The sequence below is a fragment of the Macrotis lagotis genome, chromosome X (genome assembly GCF_037893015.1).
Source record: "Macrotis lagotis isolate mMagLag1 chromosome X, bilby.v1.9.chrom.fasta, whole genome shotgun sequence".
In the NCBI taxonomy this organism is placed as follows: domain Eukaryota; kingdom Metazoa; phylum Chordata; class Mammalia; order Peramelemorphia; family Peramelidae; genus Macrotis; species Macrotis lagotis.
The window spans coordinates 364,262,826-364,286,149 of NC_133666.1; the positions used below are offsets into that span (position 1 = coordinate 364,262,826).

At 32.0% G+C, this 23,324-nt stretch overlaps 1 long non-coding RNA gene across 1 annotated transcript in view; it reads right to left on the reverse strand.

Moving 5' to 3' along the window:
- The window catches only part of LOC141498360 (uncharacterized), a 795,212-nt gene that overhangs the window by 285,554 nt on the left and 486,334 nt on the right, over positions 1 to 23,324 (reverse strand). The gene's annotated exons all lie outside the window — the stretch shown is intronic.

The window sequence follows — 23,324 nt, forward strand, 5'->3', positions numbered from 1 at the left end:
ACTGCTTTTTCTAACAGATCTCTTTAATTTGAAATCTTATTTATCTTTAAGGAATCAATTTCAATGTCATCTTCTAGAGGTAACTGTCCAGTATGCCAATCTAGAAATAATCCATCTCTTTTTATTATAGTACTTTAAAAACTTTATGCATGTAAATTGTTTTCTATTTTAATATATTATCTTACCCTTGTCTCCTACTTGAAATTTCTTTCTAGACTTCAGCAATGTGAATTGTAGATATACTGAAAGTGTTTATGGAAAATATAAAATTTTTAAAAAAGAGCAGAACCACATCACTATAAATGTTGCCAAATGATTATAATCAGATCCTTCTCAATAAAAGTGTTCTTTTCCATACAGATTTTCCTCTGTATCAGCTTCTTGTTCCTAACTTGTTTAGGTCCCATTTCATCTTCAAAAAATGTGTTCAACTTCTATTGAGAGGAATGTCCTGATTTAAATCAATATTTTTTTCTAGGATTTTTTGGCAACATGTATCACTATGTAAGTCTGTTGAGGAATTATCAGAATAATATTTTTAATGCATGAAATTTAAAGAATTTAAATGCCTAGTATTTTAAAGGCAATAGCTAACTTTTTTAAGATAAAAGACTTCAGGTTTGTAAAAACTCTTTCTAGAGAGTTTTAAGCAACCTATAAGTCCCTGATATATTTTATTAAATTGATCATCGTTGATCCTCTACTTTGCAATTTATCCTAAGTTATTCTCCACATTCTCTTCATCATCACAGTACAATTGTGTGCACAAATGCCTTCACTAATGGGAAAATTTGAAAGTAACTCAGCAGATATCAGGCATAGGTCAACTTCTCACACTAAGATAAGCCAAAAATTAGACATATTATTTGGATATAAAGAGTAATATCATAAGCAAATTAGAGGAGCATGGGAAAAATATTTATCAGATATATGGATAAAGCAAGATTTGATAATGATAATTTTTTTTGTCCTTTGTTCTCAAAGAAGACCACAGCCTCAGGGAGATGATGTCATGACTTTCTCCTCCAGAGCCATCTAGGTCTAGTGGCCAGATATGGATCAGGATGACTGGAGATGGCCCTGGATATGAGGCAGTCAGGGTTAAGTGACTTGCCCAAGGTCACACAACTAGTAAGTAGCAAGTACCTGAGACTGGAATTGATTATTTTGATTTATTGATATTTCATTGTTTAAATACATGTTATAAAAGTTTTCAACATTCTTCCATATGCAGACATATATTTTGAAGTTAAAAAATTTTCTTCTACCCTCCCTTGCCACCCCCCCAAGCAGAAAATAGTCAGATTAATATTATACATATACATTTGTGTTAAACATGTTTACAGATTAGCCATTTTGGTATGAAGAATTAGGATTAAGGGGAAAGAAATACATAAAAGATAATTTTTTTAAAAAGTGAATGCAGTGTTCATCAGATTCTGAAGGATTGTTTGCTTGTTTTGTTTATCTTCCTCTGTGTGGGGATAGCATTGTCCATAACCAGTCTAATAGGGTTGTCCTAGCTCTCTGAACTCCTGAGAACAGCTGCTTTCATCAGAGTTAATCATCTCACAATATTATTTTTAATGTGTACATTGTTCTCTTGGTTCTGTTCCCTTCATTCAGCATCAGATCCTATAATTCATTCCATGCTTCTTTAGAGTCCAACCATTCATGTTTTCTTATAGATTTTCTTATAGATTGCAATCAATTATTCTTATATTAAATGGTATTCATGTACCATAACTTTTTAGGCATTCCCCAATAGCCATCAACTCAATTTTCATTCCTTTGCCACTACAAAAAGAGTTGCTATGAACATATTTTGGACATATGGGACTTTTCCCATTTTTTTTATGATTTCTTCTGGATAGAGACCTAGTAATGGTATTGTTGGATCAATTCTCTTTGGGCATAGTTCCCTATTACTCTCCAGAATGTTTGGATCTGTTCACAACTCCACCAGCAATGCATTGATGCCCCAATACTCCCTCAATCTTTCCAACATTAATTATTTTCCCTTTTTATCATATTATCCAATCTGATAGGTATGAGGTGATATCTCATGTTGTCTAAATCTGCATTTCTTTAATCAATAATGATTTGGAGTACTTTTTTCAAATGATAGTATATAGCTTTAATTTTCATTTGAAAACTATCTATTCATATCCTTTCACCATCAATCAATTCGGGAATGACTTGCCACCTTATATATTTGATGCTGTGGTCTATATATTTTAGAAATTAGACCTTTATCAGAACTTGTTGTGAAGATTGTTTTCCGGCTGGCTTTCTGTTTTCTTTTAAATTTTTATAGCACTGATATAATTAGTGCAACAACTTTTTAATTTTTTTTTGTTTTTTTTACAAGGCAATAGGGTTAAGTGACTTACTTGCCCAAGGTCATACATACAGTGGAATAATTTTTAATTTACCATAGTCAAAATCACTCATTTTGGGGGGAAGAAAAAAACAACACAAAACCCTTCAGAATCTGGAGAACACTACATTCAATTTTTAAAAACATATCTCATGTATTTCTTTCCCTTAATTCTAACTCCTCATTCCAAAAATGGCTAACCTGTAAACACGTTTAACACAAATGTGTAAGTACAATATTAATCTGTCTGTAAGCCACTGATGAGAAGGAGTTGGAAAGGAGGGTGGAAGGCAATTTTGTAACTTAGAATTATGCATAGACATATGGATGAATGTTAAAAAATTCTGTCATAACATGTATTTGGAAAAGTAACATATCAATACAAAAAAAAGTGGAGTTTGATACTGGTAATACCAGCTGTACTTCTGAGACTAAGTTGGAAAGAGGCCAATTTGAACCCGATCCCATTGTGGCCTAATAAGTACAGCCATCATCACTCCCATGGAGGTACACCCATGGTCAAACATATCTTTCACCAGGAGCTTCTGAAAGAGGCCTTAGGACACTGGTGTGGTCAGCTTTTTTTGATCTGAAATTGGTGAATTCTTGCCAGAGCTCTAATCCAAACAGAAGTTGTCCTCAGCTTCAGTCTGAAAAGTCTTAAATAGAAATCCTACTTCTAAAAAACCACTTAAGCATTTCTTTTCTCTCTTCTTGCTACCAAGGAGACTTCAGACAACTGCACTGATCTTGATGATTCACTGCTTCAATATTAGAAAATAGGACATTGCTTTAGAACCGGGAAGAACTTCAAAGGTCAACTAGACCAGTCCCCTCCTTTTAAAAATAAAAAAAAAAAAAAAAACTGAAGCCCAGGAAAATGAAGTGAGAAGTTGGTGGCTACATTCAGTGGGGAACAAAACAAAAACTACATAATCTGAATGAATACTATGTTCAATTAAAAAAAAACAAAATAAAACTTCTCTTATGTTTTTCCTTCCTATTCCATAGTTTTCTTTTTTTTCCCCTTGATCCTAGTTCTTCATGCACAAAATGACTACTCTGTGGGCATGCTGAACTAGTATAAATGTAGTTTTACTGGACAGTTCACTGAGGATGGAATGGAAAGGGTAGGTAGAGGAAAAATGTGCAACTTATGGAAATGCAGGTGGATCAATGTTGAGAGGTTTTTATGACATGCAGTTGGAAAAATAAAAATAAAATACACAGTAAAAACTTTTGATTTTACATTTATAATGTATTCTGTTTCTTGTTTGGTCATAGATTTGTACCCTTTTCATAGATCTGTTAGATAGAATATTGCTTGGTCTATTAACTTATCTAGATTTTATGTCTAGATCCTGTACTCATTTTGACCTTATTTTGGTATAGGATATGAGATGTAGGTCTATGCCTAGTTATTGCCATATTATTTTCCAATTTTCCCAACAATTTTTGCCAAATAATGAATTATTATGAAAGAAACTAATAAGGATTTAAGAGAAAAAACATACATGAGAGATAATTTTTATAAAATGTTCTCCAGATTCTGAAGGATTGCTTATTTTTTCTTTTTGTTTTGTTTTGGTTTTCTTCCTCTGGGTGGGTCTCATATGATTGATTGTCCTAGCTCTCTGAACTGCTGAGAGGAGTTGCTTTAATCAAGGTTAATATGTACATTGTTGTCCTTTTCCTATTAACTATAAACAAAATAAATAGTATTCAGGACCATCAAATTATCGAATATAATTGAATAGATTGGATTTAGAGGATATGGGTATGGTTAGATTTTGTCTCTTCAGAGGTTCAAGGTATCATTATTATGTTTGAGAAAAAAAGCCCTGATGAAATGAAGGTTTACCTCTAAACTTGTGTCTCAGTTTGCTTTGAGCTACTCTAATTCTGCTGTGCTCACAAAGCTTAGCATGTTCCCTAATGAGGGCATCATAAATGGAGAAGTCCTGAGTCAGTGTCTACTATAACTTATAATCAATTACAAATAATATCAAGTCATTGACTGGGGAAATGAAGTGGCCTGATGCTAACGTGTTCCTGGAGCTTTTTTCCACCAATTATATTTGACCCTTTCTTTATCCTAAGAGAAATACAATTCTCAAGAGTTATACGTGTTATATCTTCCCTTTTAGGGTTGTATACAGTTTTTCAATACATCCTTGATATCTACCATTAAAAACTTTTTCGGATCTTCTCTTTTTCTTGGTGGTATTTGTAGCTTCAATGTCAGAATAGAGGCTTCATTTATCTTTGGTAGAAAAAAGCTCCAGGAGCATGTTAGCATCAGGCCATAATTTTGATTCCACTCTGGAAGTCTCCTTTACTTGATTTTCAAAATCCTTTTTTGAGCTCTTCCATGACCTGAGATCAATTAATATTTTTCATGAGTGCCTTGGATGTAGACGTTTTGACTCTATTATCGTCTTCTGAGTCTATATTTTGTTCTTCCCTATGACCATAGTCATTGTCTATGGTCAGATGCTTTTTTCTTCTGTTATTTGCTCATTTCCCGAGTCAATGACTTGATATTATTTCTTTAAAAAGGTGAGTCTCTGCTTCCAGGGTAGAGGGGGAATTGTTGCAAGTTTTTGGAGGTGTTTTTTAGCATCTAGTTTCAGAGACACTTCTAGGAACCTGCTATTCTTCCAAGGTTGTATGACCTAAAGATGGTTTTGTACCACTCTCCTGGCCTAAGCTCTAGTCTGTGGGTGACCACAAGCATTCCTTTCTGCCCTAGAACTTTGAGAAGGGGCACTGCTCTGATTTGGTAGTAATTTCTGTTGTGCATTTTCTGCTCTTTTTCCTGGGACTGAGATGCAAGATTGTGACCCAGATCTGATATGGGACAAGCAATATAGTCCTGCCTTAGTGATAGGAAGAGACCCCTGCAATCTTCTTCCACCCTAACCCCCATACAGTTTATGGACTCTGAGAACTCCAAAAGTAGCTGCCATTGCTGATTAAGTGGCTCTGAGACCTGTTCCTGGTCCCCTTAGGTTGTCTGCACTACTGAGACCAGAATTGAACTGCGCTCCATTCTCACCCTGGTGCTGCAGGGACTGAGAGGTCTAAAAACTGCCCCTGCTGCCAACGACCCAGTCTATTCTTGGCCTATTTCTGATTTTCTGGGGCCAGTTCACTATGGTATGAACCCCTTACTTTCCTCTCCACAAATATACTCCTCTCTCATCCTAGTACAGCAGACTCCTCCTCTGAACTTTCCAAATGTCTTGGGCTGAAAATTATTTCAATCTTTTTTGTGGGTTTTGCCCTTTGTTTAGAATCATTATTTAAAGATATTTAGAGTGGTTTAGGAGTTAGCTTTGGTAAATCTTTGTCTTTACTCTGCCACCTGACTTTGTCGCCCACCCCCAGAATGTTTTTAAACGAAGAAAACAAAATATATAAGCTTACACAGAACCGAAGGCTAATGAAAGTAAAACTTCACTCCCACACATTCAAGTTCTCAGATCCCCTCAACAGGATCTTTGCACTCCCAAACAAATTTCTGCCTTAAATAAAATATTCCACTTTTAACTTTTTTTCTATTTCATCTAAAATGTTGCCAAAAAAAATCTAACCCTGTGCTGCAGTTCCTTCCTCCTATACATCAACTCTAGGATTTCTGATTTTTTTACTATCTCAAAAATATTTCTTTCTCTGTCACATTATTTTTATTTTTTCAATGCCTGAAAAGATAATTTTCAAAATTCATCTTTTTGTAAGCTTTTCAATTCTACATTTTTCTATCACCCTCCTTCCCTCCCCTCCCCCCTCCATGGCAATGAATAATGAGTAACTTGATATAGATTGCACATATACAGCCACATTTTACATATTTCTACATTATTTATTTTGTGAAAGAATTAGGACTAAAAGAAAAAAATGAGAGAGAAAGAAAAAACATAAAAGAAGTTTTAAAAAGTGGACATAGTTTGCTTTGCTCTGCATTTAGACTTCATAGTTTTTTTTTCCCCCTCAGGATGTGGATGGCATTGTCCATCACAAGTCTTTTGGGATTGCCCTTGAACATTGAACTGCTGAGAGGAGCTGTATTTTAAATTACTTCTACTCTGTTTCCACAAAACATAGAAATTACCTATCTTAGAAAACTAAACCAGGCACTGATCAACAAAACTCATTCATTTGTCCTAGTTGTATCCTCAAACTATCATTGTATTTTTTCTACATTTCATTGCCAGACTTCTTTAGTGAGTTATATATATATATATATATATATATATATACACACACACACACATATATATACATATATATACATACATATACATATATATACACACATACATATGTATGTGTGTGTATGTATATATATATACATACACACACACACATATATAAATCTGTATTTCCTCTAGCTCCCCAATTCAATCAGAAAAGATATCTTAAGAACTGATTATGTGCAAGGTACTGAACTAGGTGCTGATGGAATAGAAACTTTAGGAAAAATAAACCCAAGTTTTCCTCAAGGTTACTAATCATTCCTTCAGCATTGTGATTTATTTATTCAAATGACAGTAATTCACTTAATAACATATCAATTAACCCTTTTCTTCAGTCTTCTTTCTTTTTGATCTTTCAACCCATTAAAAGTTTGTGGACAATTGATACCTGATATATTCTTTTTCTTTTTTTAGGTTTTTTTTTTTTTTTTTTTGCCCGGCAAATGGGGTTAAGTGGCTTGCCCAAGGCCACACAGCTAGGTAATTATTATATGTCTGAGGCCAGATTTGAACTCAGGTATTTCTGACTCCAGGGCCGGTGCTCTATCCACTGTGCCACCTAGCCACCCCAAGACTTCTATATTTTCAATGAATTTTTCTATATACTCTGGTGATTTCCACATTTATATGTCCCAGTTCTGCTTTCTTGCCATAGATAAATTTTGTTATTTCCAAATTCCTTTTTTGAAATTTCCATTTGCTAGGCCATCACCTCAAACTTTATATGTTCAAATCCAAATGGTATGTTAGGAAGTGCTCTAGATCTGGAGTCAGAGTGAGTTTGAATCTTGACTTTGTTATTTACTTATTACCTTTGTGACCTTGAGAAAGTAGCAGTTTTTCACCAGCAAATGGAGAGGTTTTATCAAATTATCTTTATCTTTACTTCCCTCTGAATTCAATAATCTCATTATTCTCTGCCTTCCATTTATCCTTTGTTTTGCTTTGATTTCTTCTACAAAGTAACAGTCTCCTAATTGACTTCCTTGTTTTCAATGCCTCTTCCAAATTCTACTGGAATTGTTTTAAGTCACAGTGAATTCATCCACATGAAAATTCCCTCCAGTGACAGAAGCCTAAACCCACTTTTTGTCAGTAAATAGTTTTTATGATTTACCATTAAATTAAAATCATTCAATAAATATGTGGAACGAGGGGTTTTTTTATTTTAAGTTCAAGCAATTTGTTACTCCTACTCATTTAATTCCTTCATCTGGAGACAAATATCCTTTCAAATGAGAAGTTGTCTGGTAACCCAAGTGTCTATTTCGTAAAAGGGTAAAAGGAAACTCATGCACAAAATATAGGAATCCAAAGGATGTTTATTTAAGGATATCTATAGTTGGCTGAAGAGAGGAATGGCATACTGTAGGTCTCCCAATCTGTATTCAGATCACTTTCTTTGTATGTTACTTCTATATTATTTATTTTTTCTTTCATCTTTATTACTCTTGTTTTCCCATAGGTATTCTAAGTTTCTTGAAGGCAAGTATTATCTTTTCTATTAACCAGGTAGATGCATAGTGGATAGAGTGCTGGGCCTGAAAAAAGGAGACTCTTCTTTCTGAGTTAAAATCTAGTCCCAGATGCTAACTGTGTGATCCTGGACAAATCACTTAACTTTGTCTCAGTTTGCTTATCAGTAAAATTAACTGGAAAAGAAAAGGGTAAACCCTTCAGGTATCTTTACATGAAAACTGCAAATGCCATCACTAAGAATCAAAGACCACTCTTCTAAACCTCATTTAAAAAAAAATCTAGCATCATTGTACTTAGCATAATACTAGGAATATACTTAATATGTTAATTACTATAGCCACCTTTAATACAATGCTAAAGTTTATTTTTTTAATTTTCTTTTGTTTAGGAGATAGGGAGTGTTCAGTATAGTATGATTGTCTGAAAGGTCATTTGGTTGTATATTTAGTCTGCTTAGGGTTTGAGAAGACTAAGAAGTTAGTGGAATATGCTTTACCATAATCTGATTAAGCATAGAGATGAGTAGTCTTTTTCTAAGGCTAAATCTTTGAGCTATACAACTAGACATTGCTAGAAAAAAGATACAAAGTCAAATGAGTTTATTCTAAAGTCATATTAAATAAAATCATTAAGGTCTTCATTATTAAATGGTTGTAATTTTATGGAACTATTATTGACCTATCACATATTTCATGTTCAAGGTAACAATCTCCTAGAACACTTTCCATATACTTAGCAGGCAATTTTACCTTGGTTTGACTAAAATGATAAAAAGTATTTAATGTACTTCCTTAATTCATTCCCTTTACATTTCAGAACCTCTTTAGATAGTCCACTCATCCATTCCCCTTTTCCTATGATTTTTAAAGGAAGATTTGTTTCTTCCTTGGCAAAATTTCCACTAATGCCCTTCATTTTTTTCATTATCCTATCTTTCATACTATCTTCCTCCATTTATTGTGCTTTCTCTCAATTGCATCATCCATCTCTTTCTCTAGTTTTTCCTTTACTTATATAAACATTCTCAATTCTCCACTGTCCTTAAAAAGAAAAAAAAAGATACACTTTATCTATTTTCTGCTAACCTTTTACACTGTCTGACTTCTCCCTCCCTTTCATTCCCAAACTTCCAGGATTTGCCCTCCTTTTACTACATTACCAACTATTCACAAATGAGGGTTTTTTCTTCTACTATCTACTATGTAACTTTCTGAAAGGGTAAAATTTCCTGAAACATTGATAACCTTTCAAGCTATTTTCTTCTTTTTTTTTCTGACACAAAAAAGTTTCTTTCTTTAATTCCTAAATTGAAAGAAATTGTTAGTCATTTTACTGAAGATTTGTCTTTCTAGGCAAAATAACAAACAACATATCTTTTTAATTTTTTTTTTCCCTTCTACCCTCCCTTCTCACCTATCTCCCCTCTGTGGCAAACAGTAAGGTTAATGTTGTACATACACATTTGTGCTAAACAGATTAGACATTTTTGGTATGAGGAATTAGCATTAAGGGAAAGAAATACATAAGAGATATTTTTAAAAAGTGAATGTAGTGTACATCAGATTCTGTTTTTGCTTTAGTTTTTCTTTTGTTTTGTTTTGTATTTCTTCCTCTTTATGTGGATAGTATAGTCCATAGCTGATCTAACAATAGTTATCCTAATTCTCTGAACTGCTGAGAGTTTCAAGTTATTTTCCCATTGATTTCTTACTTTCCAAATACTTTCCTTAAGAAAAACAAAACAAAACAAAAAAGTTCATTCAGTAGCTATTCCCCCTTTTCTTGATTTGCCTAACCCGACTTAGTTAAATGAATTTTCCTGGTTTTCTACTCACATACTATTTTTCCCCCTTTGTCACTCTTCTTTTCTTGTCACCAAGGGTCTTACCTTGAACCTCTTCCTATATCTTTTTTTTAGGGTTTTTTTTTATATTTGCAAGGTAAATGGGGTTAAGTGGCTTGCCCAAGGCCACACAGCTAGCTAATTATTAAGTGACTGAAGTCACATTTGAACTCAGGTACTCCTGACTCCAGGACAAGTACTCTACCCACTGGGCCAACTAAGCACCCCATAAATAACTTTTTAGAATTCTATCTCCAAATATAATTTCAAGGGTCCCTTTTCCATATTCCCTACAGTCTCTTGATTATCTGACTGGTACCTCAAAGTGGCTCAAAATAAATTTTATCATTTTTATAATAACTTGGTGTTTATGTGCTTATCTTTGCTTACTGATTTCATCATAATTTCATTTACTCAAATACTCTGCATATGAAATTCTTTTTTTTAAACTTACTTCACTTTCTACATTCAATTTCTCATATCTTTCATCTTTCCTTCCAAAATAATGCTTACATTCTTTCCTGAAATGTTAAGTTCTAAAGTCATATGTCTAAGCCCGGATTGTTTTTTGCCTAGATTACTGGAGTTAAAACCTACCTAGTCTCTAACCCTTTCCTTCTGATTCTTCCTGAGCTGCTATCAGATTAATCTTTCAAATCTACAAATACGATCATATCATTCAGAAATTTTAATAACTCCTTGCTACCTATCCTACTTATTAATATGGGATTCAAACACAAATAGGCATTTACCTTTCTTTTCATATTTGTCATATGGTATTACCTATTAAGTATTCGTGGCATCAGTGAAACTGAATAATTGCTTGCTCCTAAAACCTTTTCCATTTCATTATGTACCTCATGTCATTCCATTCACTACATTTTCCTTACCCATATCTGGAAATGTTACTGATCTTCAATGATAAACTCAAGTAACAAACTGATCCTTGAAGTAAACTTCACGAAATCTTTCTCATCACTAGAAGTCAGAATCACAATTGTACTTTATTACTTAAGAATCTTTTTACAAACTTAGTATATATTCAATTATGTATTAATATCTGTTTTTAATCATTCTCTTATAACCTCTCAAAATTATACTTTTCTGGAAATAAAAGTTTCAAATTAATTTTGTTTCCTTCAGTGTTTACTTAATATAGTACATTAGATCTCATAAATGGTGCTTAGAGAAACAATGCCTTACCAACTACCTCTAATTGAGAGTTTTATAATTTGACTTTCACTACTGGTATTTTTGGTCACTTTATTTCATATCTCTCTGAAAAGTACAATATTTGTTTATAGCAAAGTATAAAATTAACAATTTTTAATATTGTTTTAAAGAACTCCTTATATCAGTTGCTGGATTTTAGATGTGCACATATCATTAATGATCACCTGGCCCAACCCACTCATTCATTCATCTATTCATTTATTTATTTGTTTGTTTGTTTGTTTGTTGTTTATTTGTTATTGTTGTTGTTGTTTTGCAAGGCAATGGGGTTAAGTGACTTGCCCAAGGCCACACAGCTAGGTAATTATTAAGTGTCTAAAGGCCAGATTTGAACTTAGGTCATCCTGACTCCAGGACTGGTGCTCTATGCACTGTCATCTAGCTGCCCTCCAATTTGTTCATTTAAAAAGAATGGCAAAAGTAGCTATAGAAACAATAGCCCACATTTATATATTACTTGCTATTGGATAGGCCCTGTGCTAAGTGCTTTACAATTAACCTGACTTGATCCTCCTAACAACCCTAAGAGATAGGTACTATTATTACCTTCATTTTACAGTTGAGGAGACTTAGACAATAACTTGCCCAGGCTCACACAGCTAGTGTCTGAGGCTAAATTTGCATTCAGATCTTTCTGATTCCAGGTCTATTCCTCTATCCAGTGTGCCTCTTAGATGTTCTTCCCCTCAACTCCCTTCCATCTTATCTAATGCTAACTGTCTAATTAATGGCAGAGTTAGGATTACTGCAACTCTACCCTTCTGGAAACTTAGACTAGAGCTTCATTCATGATTAGTAGATTTTTAAATTATCTGATTACACTTCTGAATTGAAGTTATACAATTTGAAGTTAGATATGTCCTTTAAGGAAGAAATAAATAGTTTTATGCATAATATTTTTGCAACAAACAAATAAATGAGAAAAGCAATTTTTTTTTTGTAGTTGCCATTTCTCATTAGATAGATCACACACTCATACATATAAACCTTGGAGAGATCTTGGAGATCATAAGAATCAGTATATTTTTAAAGGTGAGGAAATTGAAGCATAGATAGGTTCAGGCATCTCAGTCTAGGGCAATATAATTCATGAGGCAAGATTTTAATCTAAGTCCACCTAAATTTCAATCCTAATGTTCTTGCCCAATATGACATCCTGCCTCTCATATATATAAACATATATGTATATATATTAGAATGCGAAGGCTAGGTGGCACAATAGATAGAATACTAGACCTGGAGTCAAGTATTTCTGAGTTCAGATCCTGCCTCAGATACTTACAAGCTTATATGATTCTGAACTTCAATTTCCTCATGTGTAAAAAGAGCAAGAGAAAGAAATAGGAAATCACTCTAGTATCTTTGCTAAGAAAACCACAAATGGAATCCTGAAGAACTGGATATGACTAAACAAATAAACAAAAAGAAAGATATGATGCACACAAACACAACGCGTCCACACTCCCAAAAGATTCAGCTTCATGTCTTCTTTTCTTTTCAGATCAGATTGCCATTCAATTTTATTTTACTGAATTAAAAGCAAAGAAACAATCCTTTCAGAACATTAATGAGTTAAAATACATACATGCCTTTGCCTAAAATATATATTTTATTAATACTGCTATACCATTGCTATGCCTTTTTATCCCAATCATATAAAGCTCATACATCAGGGTAACAACTAGACCTTTAGTATGATATATTGAATATTACAATACCTGTAAAAATGAAGAAGCTGTGAATTATACAGAAAGTATTAATTTTTACAAAATGACTAATTAGAAGATTCTATATATAAAATGTTATTGCTTCAGAATTTTGACTGTGTTTTCATTTGACAATATCATGTTTTAATAATGATAAGACATGAACAATGTTAATGACAAAAAATGATTTTTCATGAAATTTTAAAAAATAACTACCCTACTTTTGGCTATCAATTGTATTATAAACTAGTGATGATTGAATTTCTGAGATTAAGTTATTTCTTAAACATATAAGTTTCTGAGATTATTAAGTTATTTCTTAAATTTACAAATATTACAATAATTAACTCCTCACAGTCCAAATATCTTCATCATCTAAATCTCTTATTTATTTCCACTTGTTGTTCAATATTTTCAGTTGTGTCTGACTTCTTGTGAGTTCATTTGGGGTTTTCTTGGCAAAATTATTGAATTGATTTGCCATTTCCTTCTCCAGTTCAATTTACAGCTGAAGAAACTGAGATAATCAGGGTTAAGTGCCTTGCCCGTGGTCACATAGAAAGTAAATGTCTAAGGCTAGATTTGAACTTTGGTCCTATTGATTCCAGGTCTAGCACTCTATCCACTGAATGACTTAGTTGTCCCCTTTCTATTTTCTTAAGATGTTAAAAGTTGGACACTGATACTACTATTATTACCACTATACTATTTAAAAAATTTCTTCAGTATTACACAAGCCTTTATGTATTGTTATTCTTTCCTAATCAGTCTTTAAGTCATTTTCAGTCTTTCTGGTAACTTGTAGCAGAGGAAGAAATATGAAATATATGTGAAATATTTTATAACTTTAACTATCAAATATGATATAAATATGTATATTGTTGTCATAATTGCCCATCACATTCTTTAAATGTATTTGATGGGGTATAGAAGGGACTAGCCCCAGGGAGTGATATTCACATATCCTTGATGATCTTCTTCATCAAAGATATGTATAGATTATTGCTCATTGTATGGGTCCATTGGCTTACCAGTGAACCCTGACCTAGGATAATCCCTGGCTCCAGGATGGTTGTAAAAGATTTCTTTGATAGAGAAGCATGCATTTTTCTAAGAACAAATATTGTAAAATTACCTAGGAAATTGTAAAACTCGGTCTCCTTTAATCAGTCATTCCTGAGATCAGTTTTTGCTATAAGTCTGAGTTTCCAAAAATAAAGTTGGTAAATTTTCACTTCTCAACGTTTTGTGTTTGGATAGGTTTGTCTACCCAACCTGACTCTTGGAAATTCATGTCTGGACCTACACCAGAGCTATTGAGGGCAATAATGGGTTACAGATAGAATTTATTGAACTATTAAATCTTTTATTTCTCTTCTACATTTAATGTTCCTCCATGCAATTGCAAGGATGGGCAAAAGTACTGTTTTATTTAATTAAATAAAAGTATTGGGATATGAGTTTTCTTTTATAATTGTTCTAAGCATCTTCAGAAAAATTTTGGTGGCAGACTCTTTGCTTTAATCTTGCCACATGGTTTTGATGATCTCTACCAGATTTCTATATTTTAAAATATTTTCATTCTTTGTCTGTTTGAAAAAGTTATTTGAATATTTTTAAAGATCAGTGCTACATTTGGTCAGTTTTGACAAGCAAGAGATGCCTGTGATTTGTTTTGCTTTTCCAGTTATGTGAAACTTTTTGACCCCATTAGGAGTTTTACTGACAAAGATACTGAAGCGGTTTGCTGTTTCCTTCTCTAGTTCATTTTACAGATGTTGAAACCAAAGCAAAAATAATCAATTGATTTATTTACTAAGTTACATAACTAACAAGTGTCTAAGGCTGGATTTGAATTCAGATCTTCCTGTCTCTAACTCTATATGTCTATCCACTGTGCTATATATATATATATATATATATGTGTGTGTGTGTGTGTGTGTGTGTGTGTGTGTGTATATATGTGTGTGTGTATATATATATATATATATATATATATATATATATATATATATTATAGTTCGTTTATTGAATTCTTCAGGAAATTTCATGTCCATATTTTTAATGTGAGGTTTTGTCATCTCTTAGTTAGAAAGTTTCCCAATGAATATTCTTGTTACTAGATTGTGTGTGTCTTAGTAAAATCTACATTTTTGTAATTTTCACTAATATTTGAACAATTTCTACTCTATCCTTAAATAATGAGCATTGATAAAACATTCAGGCTCCTTAAAGATAACTTGTTTTTTTAAATTTCTGGTGACAATGATGGATCCTGAATTGTTATCTTAAATTTTTGCATGTACATTAAAAAAATCACATTATTAAGTCATTTATTTGCTTCCGTCATGTTGAAAAATTGTTGTTTGAGTTCATGTGGTTATCATTCATGAAGAGATTTTGGTTTCAACTTTTGTATCTTAGACGTTTTATAGATCCCTCTAAAGGTGCTTTGCTTCTAATTACATTCAACAATTCAAATGGTATCTATCTGTTATCTCTACAATTGCTTAGTGAAGTAATGATTGAATTATTCAGAAGAATTTCTATAGATTATTGACCTATTTGATATGTGCTATAAAAATGTTTATCAATATTATTCCTTCTTTCTTTGATAGATGTATTATTATTAGGAATATTATTTTTAGAACTTACATAGAGAAAAGACTTTATAGTTTGGGTTTTTGTTAAGTTATTTTCTACAATTGTTACATTTCATTTTATAAGTATGAAAAACAGTATTCTATAAATGGTATAAAATGGTATTATGCAAATATTCAATGTTACCCCTCAATATTAATTTGTGCATTCCATTTAGTCTCTTAATGCATTCAACCATATACCTCTTTGATATAGATCTGTATACGTTACCTGATGAAGACTAGATATTTGGATGAATATTCTTCATCCACTGATTCAATATGACTTCGTGATTCAATAAAAAATTTTAAATATATTTATTTCTCATATATTAAGAACTACTCACTTAATAAATATAAATGAAACTTTCATATCATTGGAGAGAGATTTAATGTAATATGCTTATTTTTTACTGAAATCATATGGTTTGGGCCATTTTATACATTAATAATTAATAGAGTAATTTTTCTCTACTCTCTTTTTTTTGGAAGCCATACTAATTTATATTTAGAATATTTTTGAAATAAATTTATGCATGAGCAAATACTAAGAACTGTAAACTCTCTCTAAAAAATTCAACAAGTATTCATTTAGCACTTACTATGTGTCAGACAATATGCTAAATATTGGGGGATACAAAGAAGGTAAAAATAGGTCTCTTCTTGTTCTGAAGGATATCATATTCTAAAAAGGGAGACATCATGTAAATAAGTATGTCCTATATAGCTATGTCAAAGGCAGTGACTGAAATTCTAACCTCTTTGCAAAACTAGAATGTGCTCATGCTATATAAGACTCATAAACCTCAAGTGGCAGATTAATTCCTAAGAAGGTACTTTCTTTTCAGCTTATTCTTAGATATATGCCTAATTCTACCTTTCTATAAAGTATAATGTTATCTACAGTTAATGAAGGAGAATATGAATGATACTTCCACATTTATACCAGTCATTTTTATGTGCTTTATACAAAGTATTTATAGTTGGTATTATGAGGGAATGGATAGACAGACTAAACATATTCTCTATGGAGGATAATTTAATATGGAATGCTTTAAGAACAATGAAGATCATGAAAGGATTTCTCTTAAGGGAAGAATTTAAATTGAGTCTTGAAGGAAGCCAGGGAACCAGAGATACTAAAGTGATGAGAGAAAACATTTCATGTATAGGGTACAGTCAGTGTAAATGTGTAGAGTCAGGAGATGAAGTGCCATAAAAAGCTACATAGCTAGATTGCAGATTGTATGAAATAGAGAAAGATATAAGTGTAAAGGAAGGGATCAGATTATGAAGATATTTAAATGTCAAATTGTAGATTTTATATTTGATCTTAGAATTAATAGGGGATCATTAGAGTCAAATAAAGAAGTGATGGGGTCAGATATGTAATTAATGAATTCTGTTATAGACATAATAAATTGTTGATGCATCTGAGACATCTAATCTGTATTGCTCAAAAAGGTCTTACAGGAGAGCTCCTAGGACTAGATAAGTACATATGGGAATTGCTGAAGCAAAAAAAAATGATAATCCTAATTTTAAATAAATTGTCTTGATATTATGAAGTTGGCAGTACTCATTAAGTAGAGAAGAATTTCCCATGTTGAGATTAAATATTTACTGTTCTTATTTTACTTAATTCAATTTTTTAAATTTTCAGGAAATGGATAAGACATAAGTGTAGACTGGAAACGAAGTATTTCCAGTAATCAATAAAACAACATATGAGTTATTATATTTTAGGGCAACTTTTTTGAAAATCATTAATTCAACAAAGTGTCTTTTTTATGATCCTGAGATTTTTTATACATCCTCTTGTTTCTCAATAATGAATCTTTTTTTCCCTTTCAAATCTATCATTCCTATCTATCTTTGTTATATTTATGTATATAAGTATACATACATATATATTTATTTCATGATACAAGAATGTTTTTTATTAAGTGTACAAATAAATAACATAAACTTGGTGAACTCACTGGAATGCTCAACCTTTAACAATAAGTATTATGCTTTCAGTTAAGAAAGACAGAATTGGACAAGGTCTGGGAAGCTGGCAATTTGCCTTCCTGGTAATGAATATATCTCAAATATTATTTTTCTTATTCAGCATTATCCCTTCCTAGTTTTGCAGAGAAGTTATCATTTTGATGACAACATGGCATAACTTATTTTTCTGTTGTTAGTAAATAGCTGCTGTAACTGTTATCCTAATTATTATCAACTTAGTTCTTGAATTATTAGTTGTAGTATTATTATACTTTACTCATGATAGGGTAATATAATGATAAGCAGATTCAATTCCCCAATATAAAACATTAATTCATTGACCATAATATCATAGAACAAGATGAATAAAGTAGATGATAAGATGGATGAACAAAGCATAGCATATCTTGTGTGGCAAAGCAAAGTGAAGGGAAGAGACTGGGCTTGAGAAATAAAACAATGGCAAAATGAAAGACACATTCTTCCTATTAGAGATAGAACAGGAGAATGTAGGGAATTTTTTAAAAAATCATTTATTTAAGGCAATGGGGTTAAGAGTGACTTGCCCAAGGTCACACAGCTAGGGAATTATTAAGTGTCTGAGTCCAGATTAAGTGTCTGACTCCAGGGCTGGTGCTCTATTCACTGCACCACCTAGCTGCCACCTGAAGTTATGGAATTTGTAATAGTCTGTCTTTAGCAGGTATGGACAAAATACATTTCCCCAACAGAAATCTACTTTTCTTGAGGACACTGACATTTTTACTTTTATCTTTTTTTTATCTCAAACACCTAATACAATGCCCGGGACATGATAGTAGGACAAGGGATTTTATTCACATTTGTGCAAAGTATTGTTGTTTATCCTTTGTTTATGAAGAAGATCATGAAGTCAGGGAAGTGATGTCATAAAAAGCAAATGAATTAGATTTGAGTGGGGCGGGGCTGTGCTAGGTCACCAACCTCACTTTCTCCCCTAGAGCTATCTGGGTTCAATGGCCAAATATGTACCAGGATGACTGGAGATGGCTCTGGATATGAGGCAACTGGGATTAAGTGACTTGCTCAAGGTAACATATCTAGTATCAAGTGTCTGGGACAAAGTTTCAACTCAAATCCTCCTGACTGCAGGGCTGGTGTTCTATCCACTGTGACATCTAACTGCCCCTTGTGCAAAGTGCAGACATAATTATGTGATGTGAAGAAGATAATTCTCTGGATAATGGCAATAATCATCTAAAGTTCAATTTCTATCTCTATCTCCTGTTTATCTGTATCTCCCTTTCTCTTATTTATTTATCTTTGTATCCTTTCCTTCATTTATTTGTTTTCTTTAATTTATGTGGTATCTTCCATTAAATTTTTAATTCCTTGAAGACAAGGAACTGTCTTTTGCTTCCCTTGAGCAAAGCACAGTGCCTGGCACATAGTAGATGCTTAATCAGTATTGATTGATTGATTATACTATTGGACATAGTTGAGATAGAAATGGATAGAAGACATCTCAATTCAATGCAACAAGCAGAAATACATTTCTATTCAATTTCATGTACTATTAGAGATACGGGGAAAAAAACAAAACAAAGCAGAAAAGGTAAATGTCCTTGGCATCAAAACCTTTCTATGAGTTTTATGTGATTCATTCTTTTTAAAAATTTATTTTTTTAGCCATATGCATATGTATATTTTTAAGTTACAAAATTTCCTTCTCCCTCCCTTCACACCCCCCCCAGTGGCAAACAGTCAGGTTAACATTGTGTACATGCAGCTTTGGATAAACACATTTGCAAATTAGTCATTTTTGGTATGAGAAATTAGGATTAAGGGAAAGAGATATTTGAGAGATATTTTTTATAATGTGTTCTGAAGGGTTGGTTTTTCTTTTTGTTTTCTTTTGTTTTTCTTCCTCTGAATGGGGATAACATTGTCTATAGTTGGTATGGTTGTCCTAGTTCTCTGAACTTCTGAGAGGATCTGCTTCCATTAAGGTTGATCATCTCACAATGTTATTGAAAATGTGTACGTTGTTTTCCTGGTTCTACTCCCTTCACTCAGCATCAGATCCCATAAGTCTTTCCATGTTTCTCTGGAGTCCTAGCATTTATAATTTCTTATAGAATAATATTCCATAGTATTTATGTACCATAACTTGTTTAGCCAATCCCCAATTGATTGGCATCCCCTCAATGTCTAATTCTTTTCCATTACCATATGATTCATTTTTGATCATCCTTTGAAGAAGATTTTTACTGACAACTTTTAGAGCTTCTTAGTTTTATGTGTATATATGTATATATATATACACATAGAGATAGCATATGTATTACATATATATGTCTGCAATACATATATACTGTATATTTGCATATGTTCATATATATATGTATAGTCTTAAAAGATCAACACATCATTTAAATCCTTGCCACAATGCAGATATTTGAAGAGAATACATGCACTGAAAATATCAGTTTTCATCTCAAAAACAAACCACATATCAATCCCCAAGAAAGCAATATAAATTCATAGCAATTATGATTCAATTACATGTTTAACTACTAGAAAAAAAGCCAGCAGCCCATCTCTAGGTAAATCCAATAAAAGTTAATGATGTTATGGAACACAAAATTCAAACCCCAAGCAAGTGATGTATTCAGAAAGTGAAGAAAGTTCAGGGCTTTTCAAAACCATTTCATTGAACTAGTCCAGTGAGGGAGAAGATGGAGAAAAATAAAACAAAATCAATGGAGATAATGATCCTAAATTTAAAGTTACTTTTGTAATAGGACACTAACTTAATTAAAATTAGTTCCCATCTTCAAACTCTATTACCTTCATCTGTTCATTATTTCTTGAACTTCATCATGGCCTTGCACAAAGAACTTTGGACTTGAAATCAAGGAACAAAAGTTTGTTGAATATTTTTTAATTTTTTAGTGCTGTGACATTTGGCAAGTCAAACAACCTTGCCTACCTATATTTCCTCTTTTAATAAGTACATAAAAATACTTTCATTTTTTTCCACATAGCTTTTGTGGTTTATAAAAACTTTTGGATCATTCTAGTACTATGATAATATGAATACTCATGATTACTATTATGCCATCTTAAGATATCCAGTTAAATATAGTTTATTTCCCTTTTGTTCTTTATCAGAGTTCTAAATTCCCTTAGTTTTATAAGTCATCCATCAAAATATACTAATCATAATGATAGATAAAAATTAAATGGTCCTAATTATGTTCTATTCCTGATACCTTATGCAGATTCATCATCATCAGACAATACTTCAGTAATTTCCTTTGCATTTACAGTTAAGTTAGAACCTAGGAAATACCTAAACTTGAGAGATAAAAACACAACCTTTAGTATAAGTATTAATAAAAGGAAGTCTGACAACTTTAGTTAACCCAATACATTATCAAAGAACAATAGATTTATATTAATTCTAACAACAAAAACATTTCCAAGTGGCTATACTGAAATATTCTACTTCATAAAGTCAGCATGAATATGAAGTTCTCAGAGTTATCTTATATAAATATATCTACTGTGATTTTTTCTAAATATTTCAGAGGTAATTCTTTTTGGAAAATAGTTCTGTAATACAAAATCCTTTTTAATGGGTTCAATTGTCATTTTTTAAATCATCCTGTGATGAAGAGTTTTTTACTGACAGCTTACAGAGTGGCTAAAATTTTTTGATATCTTAAAATTGTTTTCTAGTATATTTTAAATTACTTTTTAAAAAAAATTCAGAGCAGTTTATAAATTTCATCTCACATCAAGTTTAATTTATTTTCCTTAAAGTTTGTAATCCTTTAAAAAATCCTAATTGAAAATATGTACTTTCTTTTTATAAGCCCTTAGACACATATTCATATCTATTTCATACTAAAAACAATATTACTTATAGTATATAACTTCATTTTATCCAATTTTAAACTTAGAAGCTTGTCTTTGAGTCTGAAGTTAAAACTATTCTTTCTCTATGAAAAAGTTCATATTCTGTAGATTACAAAATACTAGTTTAATCAAGTATCCAAAATCAACGTTGCACTATTCCTGATGATGCAAAATAAAAAGCAAACACAAATACACCAAAAGCAGGAATTGAATAACTTTTTAAAATAATGATGTTTTATTGTCCTACTTGGATATTCTTACTTTTGATATAAAGTATGTATGCATGTATAAATGTATATATGCATACATAAATAATTCTTCCATATGTATGTATATATATATATATATATATATATATATAGAGAGAGAGAGAGAGAGAGAGAGAGAGAGAGAGAGAGAGAAAGAGAGAGAGAGAGAGAGAGTACTGCTACAAATACATGCAATGAAAGTGAAAACAGTTTAAATGAAAGAGAATGAAAGTTCCTTTGGATAGATGGAAGATCTGTTTGACTACCGAAGTTCTAAAATAATAGATTATTGTCTTCCTTTAGATCATAAAACTCCTTGAGGACCAGGACTTTCTCTTGTCTCTATTTGTTTCTACAGTGCATAGTACAATGCCTGGCAAACAGTTGGAACTTGATAAATGTTTACATATTGATTAATTATATTAATGAAAGGTTGAGATAAAAATGAGGGAAAAGTATTACAACTCAATATGCTAGACATTGGAAATACCAAGAAAAACTAAATACTTTCTGCCCTTAAGCAGCTTAAATTATTTGAGGACAGTAAAAAATTGAACAAGTTTCTCTTTGCAAACTTTGATTGCATATATAATATGTTCACATTTAAATAGAAAAATAATTCAGTAGTGAGGAAAAGAAGGATTCTTATATGAAATAGGCCTAAAGTGTCATCCTTGAAGGGATATTTAGATATAAAAATTTGTAGATATGTGGATTGCACAAGAGTGTGCATAGATGAAGAAATTGAAGGTAGAGAACATGAAGTACTACAGGCGGAATATGGAGTGCATGACAGTGAGCAATTTGAAGTAAATCTAGACAGAAATTTTAGAGTAAAATTATGACAGGTTTAAAAGAGCAAAGGATCTTATATTTTCTTCTTGAGAGAAAAGAGAACCAGTCAAACTTCTTGAACTAGAAGAAGCATTCCAATATAGACTTAATACACTCTACATTAGATGATAATGATAGCAAAGTACCACCTGACCTCAATGAGGATTTTACTTGGGTGATAAAATATGCAATGTCATGTCCCACAATTTTACATGTTTGGTTGAGTTTTTAACTTATCCTGTTGACTTCATGGTTTTTACTAAAGTATCCTCATAAACTCTATTTTGTTAAAGTCAACACATCATTTGTGTTAAGATTTTTGTAGAACCTCAACCTCATCTCACTTGTATCCCAGTGAGACATGAAGAAGATATCCCTTCCAGGTCCATTTATCTACAAAGTTGTTGTCAGGATATTTGTTTCTTATCCAGGTATGATGAAAAATGCTAATTTGGTGTGCACACAGCAGTACAAATATCCTGTCAAATTGATATAATCATTAATTGACAATATTTGAGCGCAGTCACCCAACCAGTAATTACTGACCCAATCAGCACAATTTTCTCTATCTTACATGGATATTAATAGGAAGAGGTTTGGTTTAGACTTTCCAAATAAGTATGCAAATGAAGTGAATGAACATATGAAATAACATTTGTTAATCATTTGCTTTATGCTAGTCACCGATATAAGCACAATGATTAAAAATTGTATATATCTATATGTCTATGTCTATGTCTATCTATATCTATCTATATATCTATATCTATATATATATCTATCTATATATATCTATATCTATCTATCT